We start from the raw sequence: 18,208 nt of genomic DNA on the forward strand, positions 1-18,208 counted from the left end.
ATTTTCTGCTGTGGTAATATCAGTGAAATCAACAATAAAAACCTGCCCTCCTGGCCAAAAGACAGGCCCACAAATTGCTAAAAACAGCCCACACACTGACTTGTCAGATCAGCCTATGGTGCACAGCCTGACTGCCCTGTAGGCCAGTCCGACCCTGGGGTGTTTGCTGCTGCAGGTATGCCAAATTATATTTTTTAACACTTACTGCGGACTGTGTTTAAAAGAGGTGTGTGGTAAAAGTGTAACTCATCCTTTAACAAAGTAAGATTATTACTACACTATTTGTGTCTTAGGATATAAAGCGCTCATAATGTAGCCATTTAGATGTCAATGTTTAGAATCAATATACCATGCGGGATAACCACACTCTTAACTGAACATTGTGCGTTACAGGTAATTTGTTGGCTGAATACACAACCTCAGTATTAGTGGTGCCTCCCAGAAGACAGCCACACAGTACTTGATGTAAAGAAAGGTTGGGAAAACTGAGATACAGAGTAAGTTTGAGTTACATCAGGGAATATCCCACTGAGTCCAGCACTCCCTTGTGTTTACTGGCAGCATGAGTTGAAGGGAATGGATTACCTAGTTCCACGAGGTTGCTTACCAGAGATAAACCCGTCTGTGCAGACATTCTGGTTGACAATAACAACTTGAGTGAATCTGAGCACGGGCCAAAAACTCATCTGAGGTAATGTCTGCAACAGTTACACTTATGAATGCTACTTGCATTGCTATCAGGTTATCAATAAGGGGTGGCTCTAGGGTGGTGCCACCCTACCATGTGCTGACTTCAGGTGGGGGAGCAGTATTTGCATGTATGTTATGGCTTGTATGCTATGTTATATGCTTTTAAGCACCTGCTGCCGCGTCCCTTGCCTCCAGTAGTTTGCAGGCAACAATACAAATGTCAAGATAACTCCGGTGATTCCTGTTCTTCCTGGCGAGAGATTGGAGTTTTGTTTAGTGGAAGCTTTGACTCATCATAGTGTAGCGTGGAGGGTTACTAACCCTGCTGCAAAGAACGTCTACATGCGGATCACAAAGTGCATACAACGTGAATAAGTCTGTGGATTACTCCTTTTGTCAGAGAGATCCTTTTGTTGCTATCAGTTTTAGGTTAAAATCCTAATATAGAACAGTGAGCAACTAACTGTTAACAAAGAGCTGCACGCAAACTGCAAGGTATATTAAAGCATTATGAATTTTTCTCCCCAGTCTTTAAATAACCTAATGTTGCAAAAAGGGTTCATTTGATCAAAAATCAATTCTTACTATTAAAGAACGCCCCCCCCCCCCCCACCATCGTTTTAGGTCTTAAATTCTGAGTTTGTGCTTCTCCAGACAAATAACTCAAACTATATTGCCTACCAGTGTGGATGACAAGTGACTCCTGCACCTTGAGGTCCTCTGTCTTATGTAGCATTTCCTATACACTGATTTACACACGTATGATGATTGTGTAATGTGTGTGTGATATAAAGTGCTATGACACCCTCTACTGGTATGAATAGCAATATAAAACGAATTAAAAGCATATGAGGGAAAGTGGTTACAGAGACTTTTAGGGACACTGTTTAAGGGTGGTAGTGAGGGAATCTTTCAGTGTCGGATGTGGACATCTGGTGGGAGGGGGAGTGCATGGGAGGTGGCAACAAACATTGTCACACTGGTATCCCTGAACATCTCCATCTAGTTTAAGGCATGAGGACTTTTCTGTCAGGGAACCTAAGCACCGTTCTGACAAGAATGTGTATTATGTTTTCTGACTGTGGTCATCACAGTCATCACATATGAGCACACTAAGAAGGAAGCAAGAAATGTACCCTTTATACATTCATCTTCTTCACAGTTGATCAGTGCCCTGCATTGGCCCCATAATATCATTACATGGTTGACGATACGCCAAATATTGTTTTATTGTAATTCACAAAGTACCTGATAAAGAAAGGTGTTTTTTGCTAAGTAAGCAGGCCTTACTCCTAGAAGTCACACTGTAGTTGAGAGTAACTACCACCAGTAAAGTTTTTCTGAATCTGGCCACTAGAGAATTATGGATAAAATATGGTTTCCAGAATAGTGCGTTTCATGCTATTTCCAAGTAAGACAAGCTCGAGCTGCTTAATAAATAGGAAAATAAAATGTGAACTACACTGTCCGAATAGTGTTAAAGCACTGCACCCAAGATGATTTTTCCATATGGAGTACAAAGACTGCTTCAATTTATGAGACACTGGAAACGCTGGTAATTCCTCGAGTGAGAAGCGATAATTTTGCTGGATAATTTCTGGGTGCAGCATCAGACAAGTGCCTCAAATTGATGTCTTACATTGAGGGGCATATTTATACTCCGTTTGCGCCGAATTTGCGGCGTTTTTTTCAACGCAAATTCGACGCAAAACTAACTCCATATTTATACTTTGGCGTTAGACGCGTCTAGCGCCAAAGTTCATGGAGTTAGCATCATTTTTTTGTGTGAACACCTCCCTTGCGTTAATGATATGCAAGGTAGGCGTTCCCGTCTTAAAAAATGACTCCGATGCATATGCGTCGTATTTATACTCCCGGGCAAAAGTGACGCCCGGGAGTGGGCGGGTCTAAAAAACCCGCATTAGCGCCGGATTTTAGCGCCTGGGTCAGGGCAGGCGTTAAGGGACCTGTGGGCTCAGAATGAGCCCAGAGGTGCCCTCCCCTGCCCCCAGGGACACCCGCTGCCACCCTTGCCCACCCCAGGAGGACACCCAAGGATGGAGGGACCCACCCCAGGGACATTAAGGTAAGTTCAGGTAAGTATTTTTTTTAAAAAAAAATTGTGGCATAGGGGGGCCTGATTTGTGCCCCCCTACATGCCACTATGCCCAATGACCATGCCCAGGGGACAGAAGTCCCCTGGGCATGGCCATTGGGCAAGGGGGCATGACTCCTGTCTTTGCTAAGACAGGAGTCATTTCAATGGGGGTTAGGCGTCGTAAAAAAATGGCGCAAATCGGGTTGAGGCGATTTTTTGGTCTCAGTCTGACTTGCACCATTTGTGGACGCCCATACGCCATTTTCCCCCTACGCCGGCGCTGCCTGGTGTACGTCGTTTTTTTTAACGCACACCAGACAGCGCCGGCGGCTAACGCCGGCTAACGTCATTCAATAAATACGGCGCCCGCATGGCGCTTCAGAATGGCGTTAGCCGGCGCTAATTTTTTTGGCGCAAAACTGCATTGGCGCAGTTTTGCGTCAAAAAGTATAAATATGGCCCTGAATTGCTTGGGCATTTGCACAGCACCTTGAATGCTTATTTCAAAGATTATCACTCTGCTTTTGGCGCTCCAGTTGCATTATGTGTTCAGCACTGTTTACCCTTGGTGATGTGGTGAAGCTCTGCAATTTCTATTGTGCCCGTGAGTATCTTTCGGAGTGCCTGGATAAAAGGATCTTCTTTATGAATTTTGTTCATATTCATGAGTTTACCTGTGGGATGGGGAGTATCATTTTTCTGGAAACTGCCTTTGATGTACATCAGAAGAACTGAGCGGGTTCTGTTTAGGAGCAATTGAATAGGTAACCAAAGGAAGCAATGTTAAAACCAAGGCGTGATTAAGTCTACACAGGAGCTGCAGAAGAGCAACTCGTGGGTTTCATTGTTAATCCACCAAGGACTATTAAGTGGAGAATACATAGGAGTGAGCAACATAGGGGTAAGCAACCAAGGCAGAGTGTATCTGGGAGTGTTAATAGAGCAACACATTGGAGGTGATGTTAAACCACAGGGAATTAATCAAGTGGAAGAGCTGCAGATGAGCAACCCTTGGAAGCCACTGTTAATCCACTGAGGAATAATTAGGTGGAGTTCTACCCATGAGAGGAAGATGAGTAATCCATTATGAGCACTGTTAAACCACTATAGAGCAATAGGTAGAGCCAATAGTAGAGAGGCAGATGAGCAACCCTTTGAAGGCACTGTTAATCCCCCACCGAGTAATTCAGTAGAGTCTACCCATGATTGGCAGATAGCAAGCCACTGGAGGCACCGTTAACCCAACAAGGAGTAATGTGTGGCATCTACTTATGAAAGGAAGATAAGGAACCATTGGAAGCACTGTTAAATCACCCAGATGTAATTAATTGGAATCTACCCAGGAGCGTCAGATGAGAAACACGTTAGGAGAGCTGTAAATCACCAAGAAGTAATGAGGTAGAGCCTGTTCAAGAGCAGTAGATGAACAACCCTTTGAAAGCACTGTTACATCAATAAACAGTATTGCGTGGTGCCCACCCAGGAGCGTAGGCTATACAACCTTTTGATAGCTCTGTTAAAACAACCAATGATGAGGTACAGCCCACCCAAGACTGACAACCCATTGGAGACATTGTTAATCACCTAGAAGTAAATAAACACAGTCAACCCTGTAGGTGAAAATGGGCAACCCTTTGGAGAAACTGCTAAACTAACAAAGCGGATTAAGTGATATCTACCTAGGAGTTACAGGCTATGCCACCATTTGAAAGCACTATAAATACGACCAATGAGTAAAATGGGAGAGACTACCCTAGAGCAGAAGCTGTGCAACCCATTGAATGCTCTGCCAAAGTACCACGGAGTAGGGAGTGGAATCTATACAGGAGCTGCAGATGAACAACCCATTGAAGGCACTAATAAACTAGCAGGGAATATTAAGTGTAGTCTACCTTGAAGAGACAAGATAAGCAGCCTACTGGCACCACAAAGGAGTACTTTGTAGGTGTCTACTCAAGAGAGTCAGATGAGCAACCCTCTGGGTGCACTGATAAACCACCAAGTAGAAATTAGGTAGAGTCCCTAGGAGCAGTAGATACGTATCCCAGTGGATTTAAACAAAGCAAAAGACTAATATATAGCTGTCCAGCCAGGGTAGAAAGGGGCAACTCCAGAAGAGGATATGAAAGCAGAGGAAGCCTAGCCTTTACCGTGCAGATACAACAAATGCAGCAGAACCAGAGTAAAACTGGATCATGCTGTGTAACATTCTTGGTGCTGGTGTGGCGTGTTATATTAAGTGCATGTTCCAAACTCAAACTCTTTTTTAGGCAGGCAGTGTGTGACATGAGTAAGCCATAATAAAATAACTACAACAGACTGGATTTGCCGATTGCAGATTTGCCAATTGAGGGGTGTGTAGGTTAGATGAGTTGGGGGTTGTACTGCGGTTTGGCTGGCAGCAGAGAATAGCTGGGTGGACTGGCATATAGCAGGCCCAGCCATAGGCAGTACATCGCCACAAGAGGGGATTGGGGGCTGAGCTCTACCATTGCTGGTCAGCTGGTGGTCTGTGAGTGGCTTGTGGGCAGTTTGTGGGCAGTGATTTAGCTCTTATTTGGGAGCAAGTTTGGTCATATGGTCGTTTGGACGTGATGTGGGAGGTGTTGAGGAGCACAGGAGTGCTGGATCATAGCAAGTGACGACTGAACAGTCATTGGTCTCATTCACCTGGAGTGTTCTGGAGTACTTATAGAGGGGGCAACTGCACCAGTGAATTCCGGGTGGTCTTGACAGCCATTCTGTGACCTTCTGCTGCGGAGAGGGGGGAGAACGTGCCTCCTTTATTTCAAATTTTCCACATTATGTCGGCTTCAGGCAGTCCAGACGTTTTCCTGCCACTAGGATTGAAGACCCTCAGAGAGGTAGGCTGAAGATTCCCTAGAATGGCATAGTGTTGGGTGATTCTCCTCGCCCCAATTTAAATTTTACTATCTATAGCCCAAATAACTGCAAAAATGACAGCAAAAAACTGAAATCAGGATGAACTCTGACCACCAGACTGTGTCAAAAGACTAAAGCTAACCTACAGAGGAATAGAGTGCCGCATTTAGGTATACTTAAAGGTTGTGGTAAAAAATCTAAAGATAACCCCTCTGTTAGTGAAATTATGCAGCCAATTCAATGGTGGGAGTCAGAGGGTGAGGTCAGCCCTCCTATGGTACAGGTGGAGGATCAGTGGTGCACTCCCAACCTGTTACACTCTCAAACGCAAGTGCCACCTTCTGCCATGACAGCTAGTGGTCCTTTAGGGAAGCGGTCCTTTCTATGCTCATTGGCAGGCCGCAATGGTATTCAGGTGTCATCAGTTCCCCTGGCTTCTCAGCCCTCATTAGTTTTGGACTATGCCTTACCTGAAATCGTCCCATTCAAACCAGCATCCCTGGTCATGGACAGGAGTGTGGAAGCACATCCCAAAACTTCTTAGCTGCAAAAACGATCTATGGCCTTGTTCTCGAGTACACCCAGCCTTACAACCTCAGATCATGTTAATCTTTCAGGCCATACAGACTTTCTGCTGAATACTCCACTTACTACCTCAGCTGACTGTGTATGCTTCTCCAGATCCCTGAAAATCCTCGACTGTATTCTGTCATCCATTCTGTCTTTATTTCAGGAGAATACTGACAGCTCAGGCCATATCTTAGATGTTTTATCGGTTATGTTGAAAGAATTACTCATAAATACAAATTGAGAAAATAAAAGTTCAGTGTAAAGACCTCTGTAACTAATACAGCGGATATTAGTACCCAAGTGGGTGATCCTAGGATTCTTCCACTCAGACAGGATGAAAGATGTGATCAATCTCTGAACTTGAGTGATCTAGATGCACTCTTCAAGGAGGAAGTATTTTCAGTCTTTGAGGGCACAAACAATGGGCCAGCTTCCTCTGGTCATGTTCCGGCTTCAGTCAAATCATGTGAAGTCTTTTCCTTCCTTAACAAAGCTAATAGGTGTAAGCCGGGAATGATTGCCCAGGAGCCAGGCCCTCAGCCTGGAAAGAGCAAAATCAATAATAAACAAAATAACATCAAACAAAAGGCAACAAGAAAATTGAGAAGCATAACTAAGAGAAAAACAAAAAAGGTCAAATTTCATGTAGGGCACTTGACAATTGAGGAGTCTACAGTGCCTCCCTCTAATACTGTTGAAACATCAACTGTATCCCAAGAAATAGCTTCTTTCTAAGCTGTAAATCCAACTGAGCCAGTTGGGTCTGATAAAGAGGCAGTACTTAAGTCTGCTGAAGTTGATCATGATGTGGTCACTTCTACCCCGGTAGAGTGGGCACTCACTGAGGTAGTTAGAGTTGGAAAAGCTTGGTCGGAGGTGGATTCATGACAGAGGTTAAAATCTAAAGCTAGTTCATATAATGATGTCTTCTGGGTCCTCCAATTTGTAGATATTGTTGCAGACTCTGAGGCAGAAGGGATGCTTATTAGATCACGAATTTTATTCCTATTTCAAGCTATCCCACAGCTGCTAAAATCTCCTCTAAAGATATATCTTCAGTCGTCCTGCCTAAAACCAATGTGCTAACTGCTTCCTGGCCAAATGTATGGGTTTATTTCTATTCTAGGTTGGTGGCGGAAGAAGTCCTGAACTCGCTGGATGAGCTTAGGTGGTCAGGATTCGATATTTATGAGACATTTATCCATCAGCAGGTTCTCTCTTTAGTCCAGTCATGATTCAAAACAAGTCGTGAGAACTGAGTGGGGACTCATCCACACCACCGCAATCAATTCCCCCACCTCTGGGTGAGGGTTGCTAGGTGGGAGCCTGTTTGGAAAAGATAATTGTTGTGAAAACGGCTGAGGGCAGGCAAATTTTTACTAATCGGACGAGCCTCTCGAAGAGAGTTAATCAACCTGGAATTGGATTGTGGGTTCAGTCAACTCAAAAAGGAAGCTGTCAAAACCCATGTTTTATAGATCCTGATGTTTCCATGGTTAATTTCTTGTTCTGAAATATTGCTGGGCTGAAAACGAACTTTGAATTGCTTCTAAAAGTTACAGAGTACAAGAAAGTTGTGATAGCTGCTTTACAAGAAAGCTGGTGTTGCCATACTATGTAGTTTTTAGTATCAAAGCAGCCGAGGGGCAATTTGGGTGACCTGCTGGGGACCTATAATTTTTTGTACCTGTTAAGTATGATATTGTGGTGTCTGTCCTACTTAGGGATTTCACTAATTTTCTGGCATTATCTGTATCAGGGTATCCTTCAATTAAGTTGTACAAGCGGGCTAAAAGGGGTGTCCTGAACTGATATTATCCAATAGAAACTTTCCTCCCAAACAAAGTAAAAAAACAAAAACTCAAGGATTTTGCACTATTGTGGAAAAGATTCAAGTGTTGTTTCCTTATGTGCCTATCTTACTGATGGGACACCGAAATGTAAAGATCTCTCCTAATCAGCTGAGGGATGATCTCTAAAGGGAGAAAGAAATGTCATTGAACATCCCCTGCCAGGTTTTGGGGAGTGACAGAGGGTAGGGGTCTTGTAGGCAGTTAAGTACTTTACTTAATAGCTTAAACTTGACTATCAGAAGTGGTAAGTGCCCGGGTGATCAGCTGGCTAAGACTGTGTTTCATAAGAGGAGGGAAACATCTTTGATTGATTATATAATTAGTTCCCCCGAGAATTTAGGATGGTGAAGGATTTAATAGTAGGCGATCTTGCTGGTAGTGATCATAAACTTCTGATACTTTTACTGTCTAGGGCTGTTCAGCAAAGAGATATGTGGCCCAATGATCAGCCTTTGTGCTGTAAAAATGAGCGTACAATAGTGTGGTTCGCCAAACTAGAATGCCACATCATAAATGGCATGATGGGGTTGCTAAAGGTGCAATCCAACCATCCCTCATCCCATACAGTTTAGGCTTTTGAAAAACTCATTTCCTCTATAAGGGATACGGTGTCCATAGGAATGTGCAGGGGTTGGGTTAGGAAGGACCCTTTGAGTTCGGACAAGTCACGGGCTAAAGCAGCACTTAACAACAAAGTAAGAGAGACGTACAAAGCAGGTGGGGTACTAAGGGACAGCCTTATAAGACAACATAGGAAAGACTTTAGGAAGGATGTAAGGAAATGCCTTCCTTGGCATGGTTACCCCCTGACTTTTTGCCTTTTCTTGATGCCAGTTATGAATGAAAGTGTGCAGGGACCCTGCTAACAAGGCCCCAGCACCAGTGTTCTTTCCCTAAACTGTACCTTTGTTCCCACAATGGGCACAGCCCTGGCACAGATAAGTCCCTTGTAAATGGTACCTCTGGTATCAAGGACCCTGTTGCCAGGGAAGGTCTCTAAGGGCTGCAGCATGTCTTATGCCACCCTCGGGACCCCTCACACAGCACATGCACACTGCTTCACAGCTTGTGTGTGCTGGTGGGGAGAAAATGACTAAGTCGACATGGCACTCCCCTCAGAGTGCCATGCCCACCTCTCACTGCCTGTGGCATAGGTATGTCACCCCTCTAGCAGGCCTTACAGCCCTAAGGCAGGGTGCACTATACCACAGGCGAGGGCATAAGTGCATGAGCACTATGCCCCTACAGTGTCTAAGCAAAACCTTAGACATTGCAAGTGCAGGGTAGCCATAAAGAGTATATGGTCTGGGAGTTTGTCAAACACAAACTCCACAATTCCATAATGGCTACACTGAAATCTGGGAAGTTTGGTATCAAACTTTTCAGCACAATAAATGCACACTGATGCCAGTGTGGGATTTATTGTAAAATACACCCAGAGGGCATCTGAGAGATGCCCCCTGAATACCAGTCCGACTGCTAGTGCTAGGCTGACCAGTTTTTGTCAGCCTGCCACAACCAGATGGGTTTCTGGCCACATGGGGTGAGTGCCTTTGTCACTCTGTGGCCAGGAACAAAGCCTTACTGGGTGGAGGTGCTTCTCAACTCCCCCTGCAGGAACTGTAACACCTGGCAGTGAGCCTCAAGGGCTCATGCCTTTTGTTACAGCACCCCTGGGCATCCCAGCTAGTGGAAATGTCAGCCCCTCCGGCCACTGCCCAAACTTTTGGCGGCAAGGCTGGAGGAGGTAATGAGGAAAACAAGGAGGAGTCACCCACCAGTCAGGACAGCCCCTAAGGTGCCCTGAGCTGAGGTGACCCCTGCCTTTAGAAACCTCCATCTTGAGATTGGAGGATTCACCCAATAGGAATAGGGATGTGCCCCCCTACCCTCAGGCGCAAAGGCACAAAGAGGGTGTAGCCACCAGCCAGGACAGTAGCTATTGGCTACTGCCCCCCTGACCTAAACACACTCCTAAATTAAGTGTTTATGGGCGACCCTGAACCCAGGAAATCAGATTCCTGCAACCTACAACAAGAAGAAGGACTGCTGACCTGAAAGCCCCGCAGAGATGACGGAGACGACAACTGACTTGGCCCCAACCCTACCGGCCTGTCTCCTGACTCAAAGAACCTGCACAGCGACGCATCCGACAGGGACAAGCAACTTCTGAGGACTCAGATGACTGCCCTGAACCCGAAAGGATCAAGAAACTCCCAAGAACAGCCGCACTGTTCAAAAACTGCAAAAACTTTGCAACTTTCAAAGACTTCACACTCTGCACCCGACGCCCCCGGCTTGAGCTCCAGAGAACTAACAACGCAGAGAGGACTCCCAGGCGACTACAACGACGTGGGTAACCTGAGTCGACCCCCCGCACCTCCGCAGTGACGCCTGCAGAGAGGATCCAGAGGCCCCCCCTGACCGCGACTGCCTGGCAACAAGGAACCCGACGCCTGGACCAAGCACTGCACCTGCAGCCCCCAGGACCAAGAGGACCCACCCACCAGTGCAGGAGGGACCAGCAGGCGGCCCTCTTTCTAGCCAGTCGGTGGCTGGCCCGAGAAGCACCCCTGTGCCCTGCCTGCATCGCCTAAGTGACACTCGGGTCACTCCATTGCTTTCTATACCAAACCCAACGCCTACTTTGTACACTGCACCCGGCCGCCCCTGTGCCGCTGAGAGTGTGTTTTGTGTGCCTGTTTATGTCCCCCCCAGTGCTCCTCAAAACCCCCCTGGTCTACTCCCCGAGGACACAGGTACTTACCAGCTAGCAGACTGGAACCGGAGCACCTCTGTTCTTCATAGGCGCCTATGTGTTTTGGGCCCTCCTTTGACCTCTGCACCTGACCAGACCTGTGTTGCTGGTGCAGTGACTTTGGGGTTGCCTTGAACCCCCAACGGGGGGCTGCCTAGGCCCAGGAGACTGACTGTGTTAGTGCTTTACTTACCTGAGAATTCTAACCAAACTTACCTCCCCCAGGAACTGTTGATTTTTGCGGTGTCCACTTTTAAACTAGCTTATTGTCATTTTAACCTAAACTGTGTGTACTACTGCTTTGAATCAAAGTTCTATACTCACCTGTGTGAAGTACCTTGCATTTTATGTACGTACCTCAAATCTTGAATCTTGTGGTTCTAAAATAAATTAAGAAAATATATTTTTCTATATAAAAACTATTGGCCTGTAGTTAAGTCTTTGAGTGTATGTTCCTCATTTATTGGCTGTGTGTGTACAACACATGCTTAACACTACTCTCTGATAAGCCTACTGCTCGACCACACTACTACAAAATAGAACATTAGTATTATCTAATTTTGCCACTATCAACCTCTAAGGGGAACCCTTGGACTCTGTGCACACCATCTCTCACTTTGAGATAGTATATACAGAGCCAACTTCCTACTTAGGACGTGCTGCAAATTAGGTGGAGGGAAACAGAGAGACTTTGGACAAAGGTAATCATTTCCTTTCGTACTGGCAACCTAAGGGGTTTCTGGCTTATAACCAATAGTATACTCAGGTTAGCAACAAAAATTACTGCAGTCCAAATTTTCGAAGAAACCTGGGTTAGTTACATCTCAGATCTGTATAATGTAAAAGGTAAAAGGTAAGAGATGTTGTCAGGAGAATCTCAGGACCTCCGCCGATGAGTTTGCATGTTAAGGGGAAGGTAGAGTGCATTCTGCTTCTTTGAGTTAACGACATTGAAGTAGTGATTAAAGGTCTGAAAAGCTCTAGGACATAAGGGCCAGGTGAAATATTTTCAGACAATATTAAACTCAACCCCCGTTTGTGGACATAGACCCTGGCACAGCTGTTTGCAGCAATACTTGGGAGGTAGAACATGCTGGAATCCTGTGAAGGTAGTATTAGGGTGCCATTGTTTTAAAAGGTCGAAAGGGCTTTGCCTTCTAACTATCGCGTGATCACACTGTTGGACTTCCCCAGTAAACTCTATGTAAGGCATTTGCTGGGCCTATTAGAAGATTGAGTTTGTGTTGCCAGAATTATACCTTTGACCCAAACGGGCTTTCAGAGTGGATACTCAACTATGGATGGCTGTTTAATATTACATCTGTTGACTGAAGAATATGCCCTCAAAAAGAATCAGCCCCTCCACATGTCTTACATCGATTTGTCAACCGAGTTTAACACTATAAATTGGTCTCTTCTCTGGGAAAGGATGGCCAGATGTGACTGTCACACCCAGTCTTCTGAAACTGTTAGCTCAATTGCATGAAGGCTTATGGACTACAGTGGAACTTGGAGGGTAATGGTGCCTTGTCCAAAAAGATGAGTACACCCAATGGGTTTGTGCAAAAGTGTACCCTGGCACCGCTTTTGCTTTCAATTTATATAGTGGATACCATATTATGTCTAAAGCAGGTCCGGTCTTTACTGCATAAGTTCGGGTTTGAGACAATGTCTGCTCTGTTCTATGTGGCTGAACAGTGCTATTAGACCTGACGCAGGTCAGTCTACAGAGGCAACTTGAGGCTTTCTCACATTACTGAAGGAAATGACCTGAAGATCAAAACAGCCAAAATTAAGGTCATGTTTTTTTCAAAAGGAAGGCAGCTCATAGAGTTTAACTGGTGATTTAGAGGTGTGCAAGTGAAGGTGGTCAATGAATAAAGATTTTTAGGACTAGTTTTTAGCCATAATTTAAACTTCAAAGCTCATGTCACCCTTCAGGAATCGCGTGCCAAGTTGATTGCTGGTGCTCTACAAAGACTTGATTTAGCTTTGGGCCATAAGTCTGTAGAAGTCATGAAAATCGTGAATTTGTTACTCTATGGCTGCGAGGTCTTGTTAGAAAAAGAAGCAAAGCGGCTGCAAGTCACTGAAACTTTCATCTAGAAAAAATGGTTTGGGCACAAGAGTGCCTTGAGACTTGAGTTGGGCCTTGCTAACATTCCATTTAAATATAAACAGAGGTTGGGGACATGATCTCGCCAGGCTGCAAAACTGACTGACCACCACAAATCCTGCATAATCCGCACATCCGTGCGCCATCCAGCCCATAGTCCTGATGAGACAGGACCCGTGACATCTGCACCTTGCAGGGATGACCCTGCTGGCTGTGGTTTGCTGAGTTGCTGCTGGGCAGGGCTCACTATAAGGTCAGAGGGGGCTTGGAGCGGCCCGACCTGTGCCTCCTGCCAATGCAGACCCAGACCCCAATGGATACAGTTTGTCTGGCCATGGCACGGGGAGAGGCCTGGCTACTTTGGGGAGCAGTGTGGTCACCCAGGACTGATGAGCAAGGCCCAGGTGATTGCTGTGCTGCCTGGGTGCTGGGAGCACAAGCAGTCAGTACCCTGAGGAGGACGTGGTCTGGGGGCCTTATGGGCAGCTGCTGGTCAAAGCGTAGAGTGGTGGTTGCCAGCCTGCATCAACAGCAGGGACCGGTGAGTGTGGAGATGACCCCGGGAGCGCACTGGTGCACCGGCACGCCCGCCCCTGAAGCTCACCGGGCAGCATTGCTCTCACCTGTGTTCCTGCACTGCTGGCACTTACTCTTCCATGGGGGCAGACAGGGGCAGCCCCTTGGATACAGAAAGACACCATTTCTGATGCTCTGGCCCACTGCCGATTACCAAGTGGGCCCGAGACCCTGAGGCAGGGCCTCAGAGGACTTGGATGTTGTGGGGTGACCGCGAGCTGGTGCTCACTGTGGTTTTACCCACTGAACCTGCGTTTGGTCCTCTGCACGGCTGCTTGGATTACCTCAGCGCTCACTGCCCTTGATAACTATATATCCTGGCCCTCCTCAGGACAGCGCAGGACAGGATCAGGCTGCATTCCAGCCAATGAGGGCTGCTTGAAGCCCCACTGTGCCACCATCTGTTCCCAACCTCCAGTGATAGCGTTGCAGGAAGCCACTGAGAGACGCTCTTAGAGCCTGCTAGTGCCCCCTGATAAGAGGACCTTTACAGGGAGTGGCAGCAGGGCTCCATCGAATGCTTGCTTTGGACCCTTGACCATCTACAGCACTTTGCCTGCACCTGCTGGGGCACCACCTTGGCAGGCTCCTGATCTGTGACTTCGGCTTGCGCTGGATGTGGGAGCACTTGGAGCCCAGGCCCATTTGTCATCGATATTCGCCCAACCATGTACCTGCTCATGGGCAAGCTTGATGCTAAACAATCAAAACTTACTTTCCAGGGCAAACAGCATGCTGGTCATACAGGGGGTGAGAGGAGAGACAGATCTAGGAAGAATAACCTCCGCATTGTGGGTGTCCCGGAATCACCGCAATCTAAAAAATTGAGGACTTCTCGAGTCCATGCTTCGTGACCTCTTTGGTGATGACTTCTATCCCCAGTATTCATTGTAGAGCAGGCCCAAGGCTCCCTTGGCCTTTGGTAGCCCCTGGGTGCACCAGCCAGGCCGATAATTACCTGGCTTCTAAATTATCGGAATGTGGTCATGCAGCTTGCTCGCAAAAAAGGCCTGATACAACAACAAGGACACCATCTAATTTTTCCCAGACTTCACCATGAATGTGCAGCCCGCCTGTTGCAACTTTCTACCCATTGAAAATAATCCTGCAGAAGGCGGACATTTCATATGTTATGGCTCCTTGGTAGCTAAGGACACCCTGCAGCCCAGCTGGATTGTTGCACTTTTCTCTCCAATGTCATTAATTGTCCTGTGTTCATCTCTATGATCACCACACACACAGATCATATTTATTATTCCTGATTCTGTGTGGGTATTGGGTTGCTGGGGTGGGAGGAGGGACAATTTCCTCAACCAAGTTCGGGGGTTGGAGTGGGTGGGGGGTGTAATGGGAACCGGATGCTTTGTTGCGTCCTTTGTTCTGTTGTTTTTTTGTCATTTTCATGAATTCACACATCTAGGATTTTCTCTTTTAGGGCACACGTCAACTCTTGGTTGCACATCAACTATGAGCTCTCAGCTCATATTACCCTACATGCACCACCCTTAAATGTTTAACTTGGAATGTATGTCGACTTAATGATAGCAGAAAGGGGCGCCTTGTCCACTCCTAATTACAAAGACACAACATTAAAATCTGTTTCCTGCAGGAAACTCACCTGTTGGACTCCAGGTCCCCTCGCCTATATGCCCGCAGCTGGAACGCATCCCACTCCTCTACATATTCAAATTATGCCAGGGGTGTAACAATATTATTATGTAGGGGACTTGCCTGGCAGCACCCTGTTCTTGACCTGGAGGCCAGATACGTGATCCTTGCAGGATCGCTATGTAGACTGCCCGTTACACTGGCTGCTGTGTACGGTCACAATGCGGACGGTCCTGAGTATTTTTCCATGCTCTGGACCAAGATATAAAGCTTAGGCCCTCAAACACTCATCTGGGGTGGAGACTTTAATGCCATCCTAGATGATCAGCAGGACAGATCTGGACATATCCTAACACTTCCAAAATGCTCCACACGATTATTCATGACAACCGATTACAGGACATCTGGAGACTCTCACATCCTCATACACATACAGGGAACATGTATCATGACATATCATGGCTCCTGGTCCTGACTGGACTTCTGGCTAGTCACTTATTTGCCACACACTTTATCAGACCACGCTCTGGTTCTGCTGGAGTTCCAGCTCACCGACTCCATCCCTCGGTGCCCCAGGCATGCTGCGAGATGGGGTGTTTCATGAGGAGATCCGCAAAGAAATTGTTGAGTTCATTGCCCACAATGTGAACTCAGTAGAATCAGTTTCCATTCTGTGGGAGGCCTTCAGGGTCGTCATAAGAGGCGCCTGCATAGCAAAACAAGCCGGGGTCCTGCACCAGGGAGTCAACCTTGGTCCTGAAGAGGAGCCTAGGGGTAAGGCTCCGCAGCATGTAGACTAGGAAGTCGGGTGCATTACATCCCCCACTTCCACAGCCCCTTTTTAATCAAACTGCCTCCAAGAGATCTATTAAATCATTGGAATTACTAGGAGACAGGTATTTTCAACTCACCCAAGACCCCACCACTCCTCTCCTTCCTGTGATTCCCATTGGCAAGACTACATCAGTGCTCCCACGTATCCTGTAGGTTGTAGCATGCCCGCTCCGTAGCGGAACGGGAAGTAACCCAATCATAAAGCATGCCACCAAGGGGTAACCTTGGTGGGTGAGGGTTTTTCTAACTGGAAAATCCTTTTTCCTATCCATCCTGTGGTAGTTCTTTTAGCTGGGCCATCTTTTGTAATGTTAAATAGACTATAAGGAGACAGACCCAGCCCCACAACCTCCTTCTCCCTCTTTGTTTGTTGGACTTCTGGCTAGTCACTCATTTACCAACATCCACTATCTCCACTGTGTCCCCCTCCTCCTTGTCCACCTCCCTCCCAGTAGCGTCTCCATTCACATCTGCATGCACTACATCCTCATCCACTACCTCCATCACCAGCACGCCTATCACTACAAACCCTTCACTGGCAGTCACCACCCCCACATCCATGCACACATCCCCTGTTTCCTCTCCCAGTGTGTCTGTGACCCTTCCTCCCAAAGTACACAAATGCAAGCACCCACCCACCCAACAGCCATCCACCTCCCAACAGCATCCAGCCCATGCACCTGCACCCAAACACAGCAGACAGACACACCCTACAACCACTCCCTCTTCCTCCACTCCCAGACCTTCTCCCTCTTCCCGCCCCAATGTCCCTAAGAAGCTTTTCCTGGCAAACATTGACCTCTTCCCTACCCCTCCCCCGTCCTTCCCCTCAGGCCGGGGTTGCCAAAACCCAGCCCAGCACCTCAGCCACCAAGTCCGCGTCCACTGTGGTTCCTGCAGCTGTCAGAGGATCGAAGGGGGCACCGGTTCACCCAGCCAGTGTGCCACCAACCCCTGCCAAGGCAAAATCCATTCCGCCACCTGGCAAGGTGAAGAAGGGGACAGCATCCAGCAAGGGGAGGGAGACAAAACCATCCAGCAAGGCCACCTGAAAGACTCCAGCTGCCAGCCCCAAGTTGACGCCACCATCTGCCAAGTTGAGGAAGGGGCACAAAACACCAGGCAAGGCACTTCAGCCGTCCAAGGCTGCAGGTGAATGCCTAGTGACTACCAGCACAACCGCCAGCACCACCACCTGCACCGTGGCCAGCACTGCCAGCAAACCCGCCGCTAGCACCGCCGCAAGCACTGCCATCTGCACAGCCACCTGCACTGCCGCAAGCACCACTACTGTTAGCAGCAGCAGCCCCAGTGGACAGTCGTCTAGGGCTGCAGGAGAAGGGCTGGAGCCTCCCCCCACCACTGGCAGCACCAGCACCTGCACTGCCGCAAGCCCCGCCGCAAGCACCGCCACCTGCACCGCTGACAGTAGCACCACTGCCAGCAGCCCCAGGGGGCAGCTGTCCGGGGCTGCAGGAGAGGGGCAACTGACTCTCGGATTCACATACTGGTTCTGTAAATGTAGGAAAGCATTATTATTGCACTAGATGTGGGATCATGACCCTCTCCTCACCGTTTTCCTCCCTAGGCTTCAACCGCTGAGGATGAATATGAGATGGAGACATCCTCCTGTGTACAGACCCCTGGTGGACCTTGTGATAATGGAGGACAGACACATTATACTAACATACAGACTTGATCGGGCCACAATCCAAGAACTGTGTGCCCAATTGGAGCCAGACCTGATGTCAGCTATCCGCCAGCCCACAGGTATCCCCCCCTCTAGTGCAGGTCCTGTCAGTGCTCCATTTCCTGGCAAGTAGTTCCTTCCAAACAACAGTGGCCATGGCATCAGAGATGTCTCAGCCAATGTTCTCCAACGTGTTGACCAGGGTGTTGTCAGCCCTGCTTAAACACATGCGCAGCTACATTGTATTCCCACAGGTGGAGGATCTGGCCACAGTGAAAGCTGACTTTTATGCCCTGGGACATATCCCCAACATCATTGGTGCCATAGATGGTACCCATGTAGCCTTTGTCCCCTCCTGGAGAAATGAACAAGTGTTCAGGAATAGAAAAAGCAATCACTCTATGAATGTGCAGATGATGTGTTTGGCGGACCAGTACATCTCCCATGTGAATGCCAAGTATCCTGGCTCTGTGCATGATGCCTTTATCTTGAGGAATAGCAGCATCCCATATGTGATGGGCCAACTCTAGAG

The sequence above is a fragment of the Pleurodeles waltl genome, chromosome 3_1 (genome assembly GCF_031143425.1).
Source record: "Pleurodeles waltl isolate 20211129_DDA chromosome 3_1, aPleWal1.hap1.20221129, whole genome shotgun sequence".
Classification (NCBI taxonomy): domain Eukaryota; kingdom Metazoa; phylum Chordata; class Amphibia; order Caudata; family Salamandridae; genus Pleurodeles; species Pleurodeles waltl.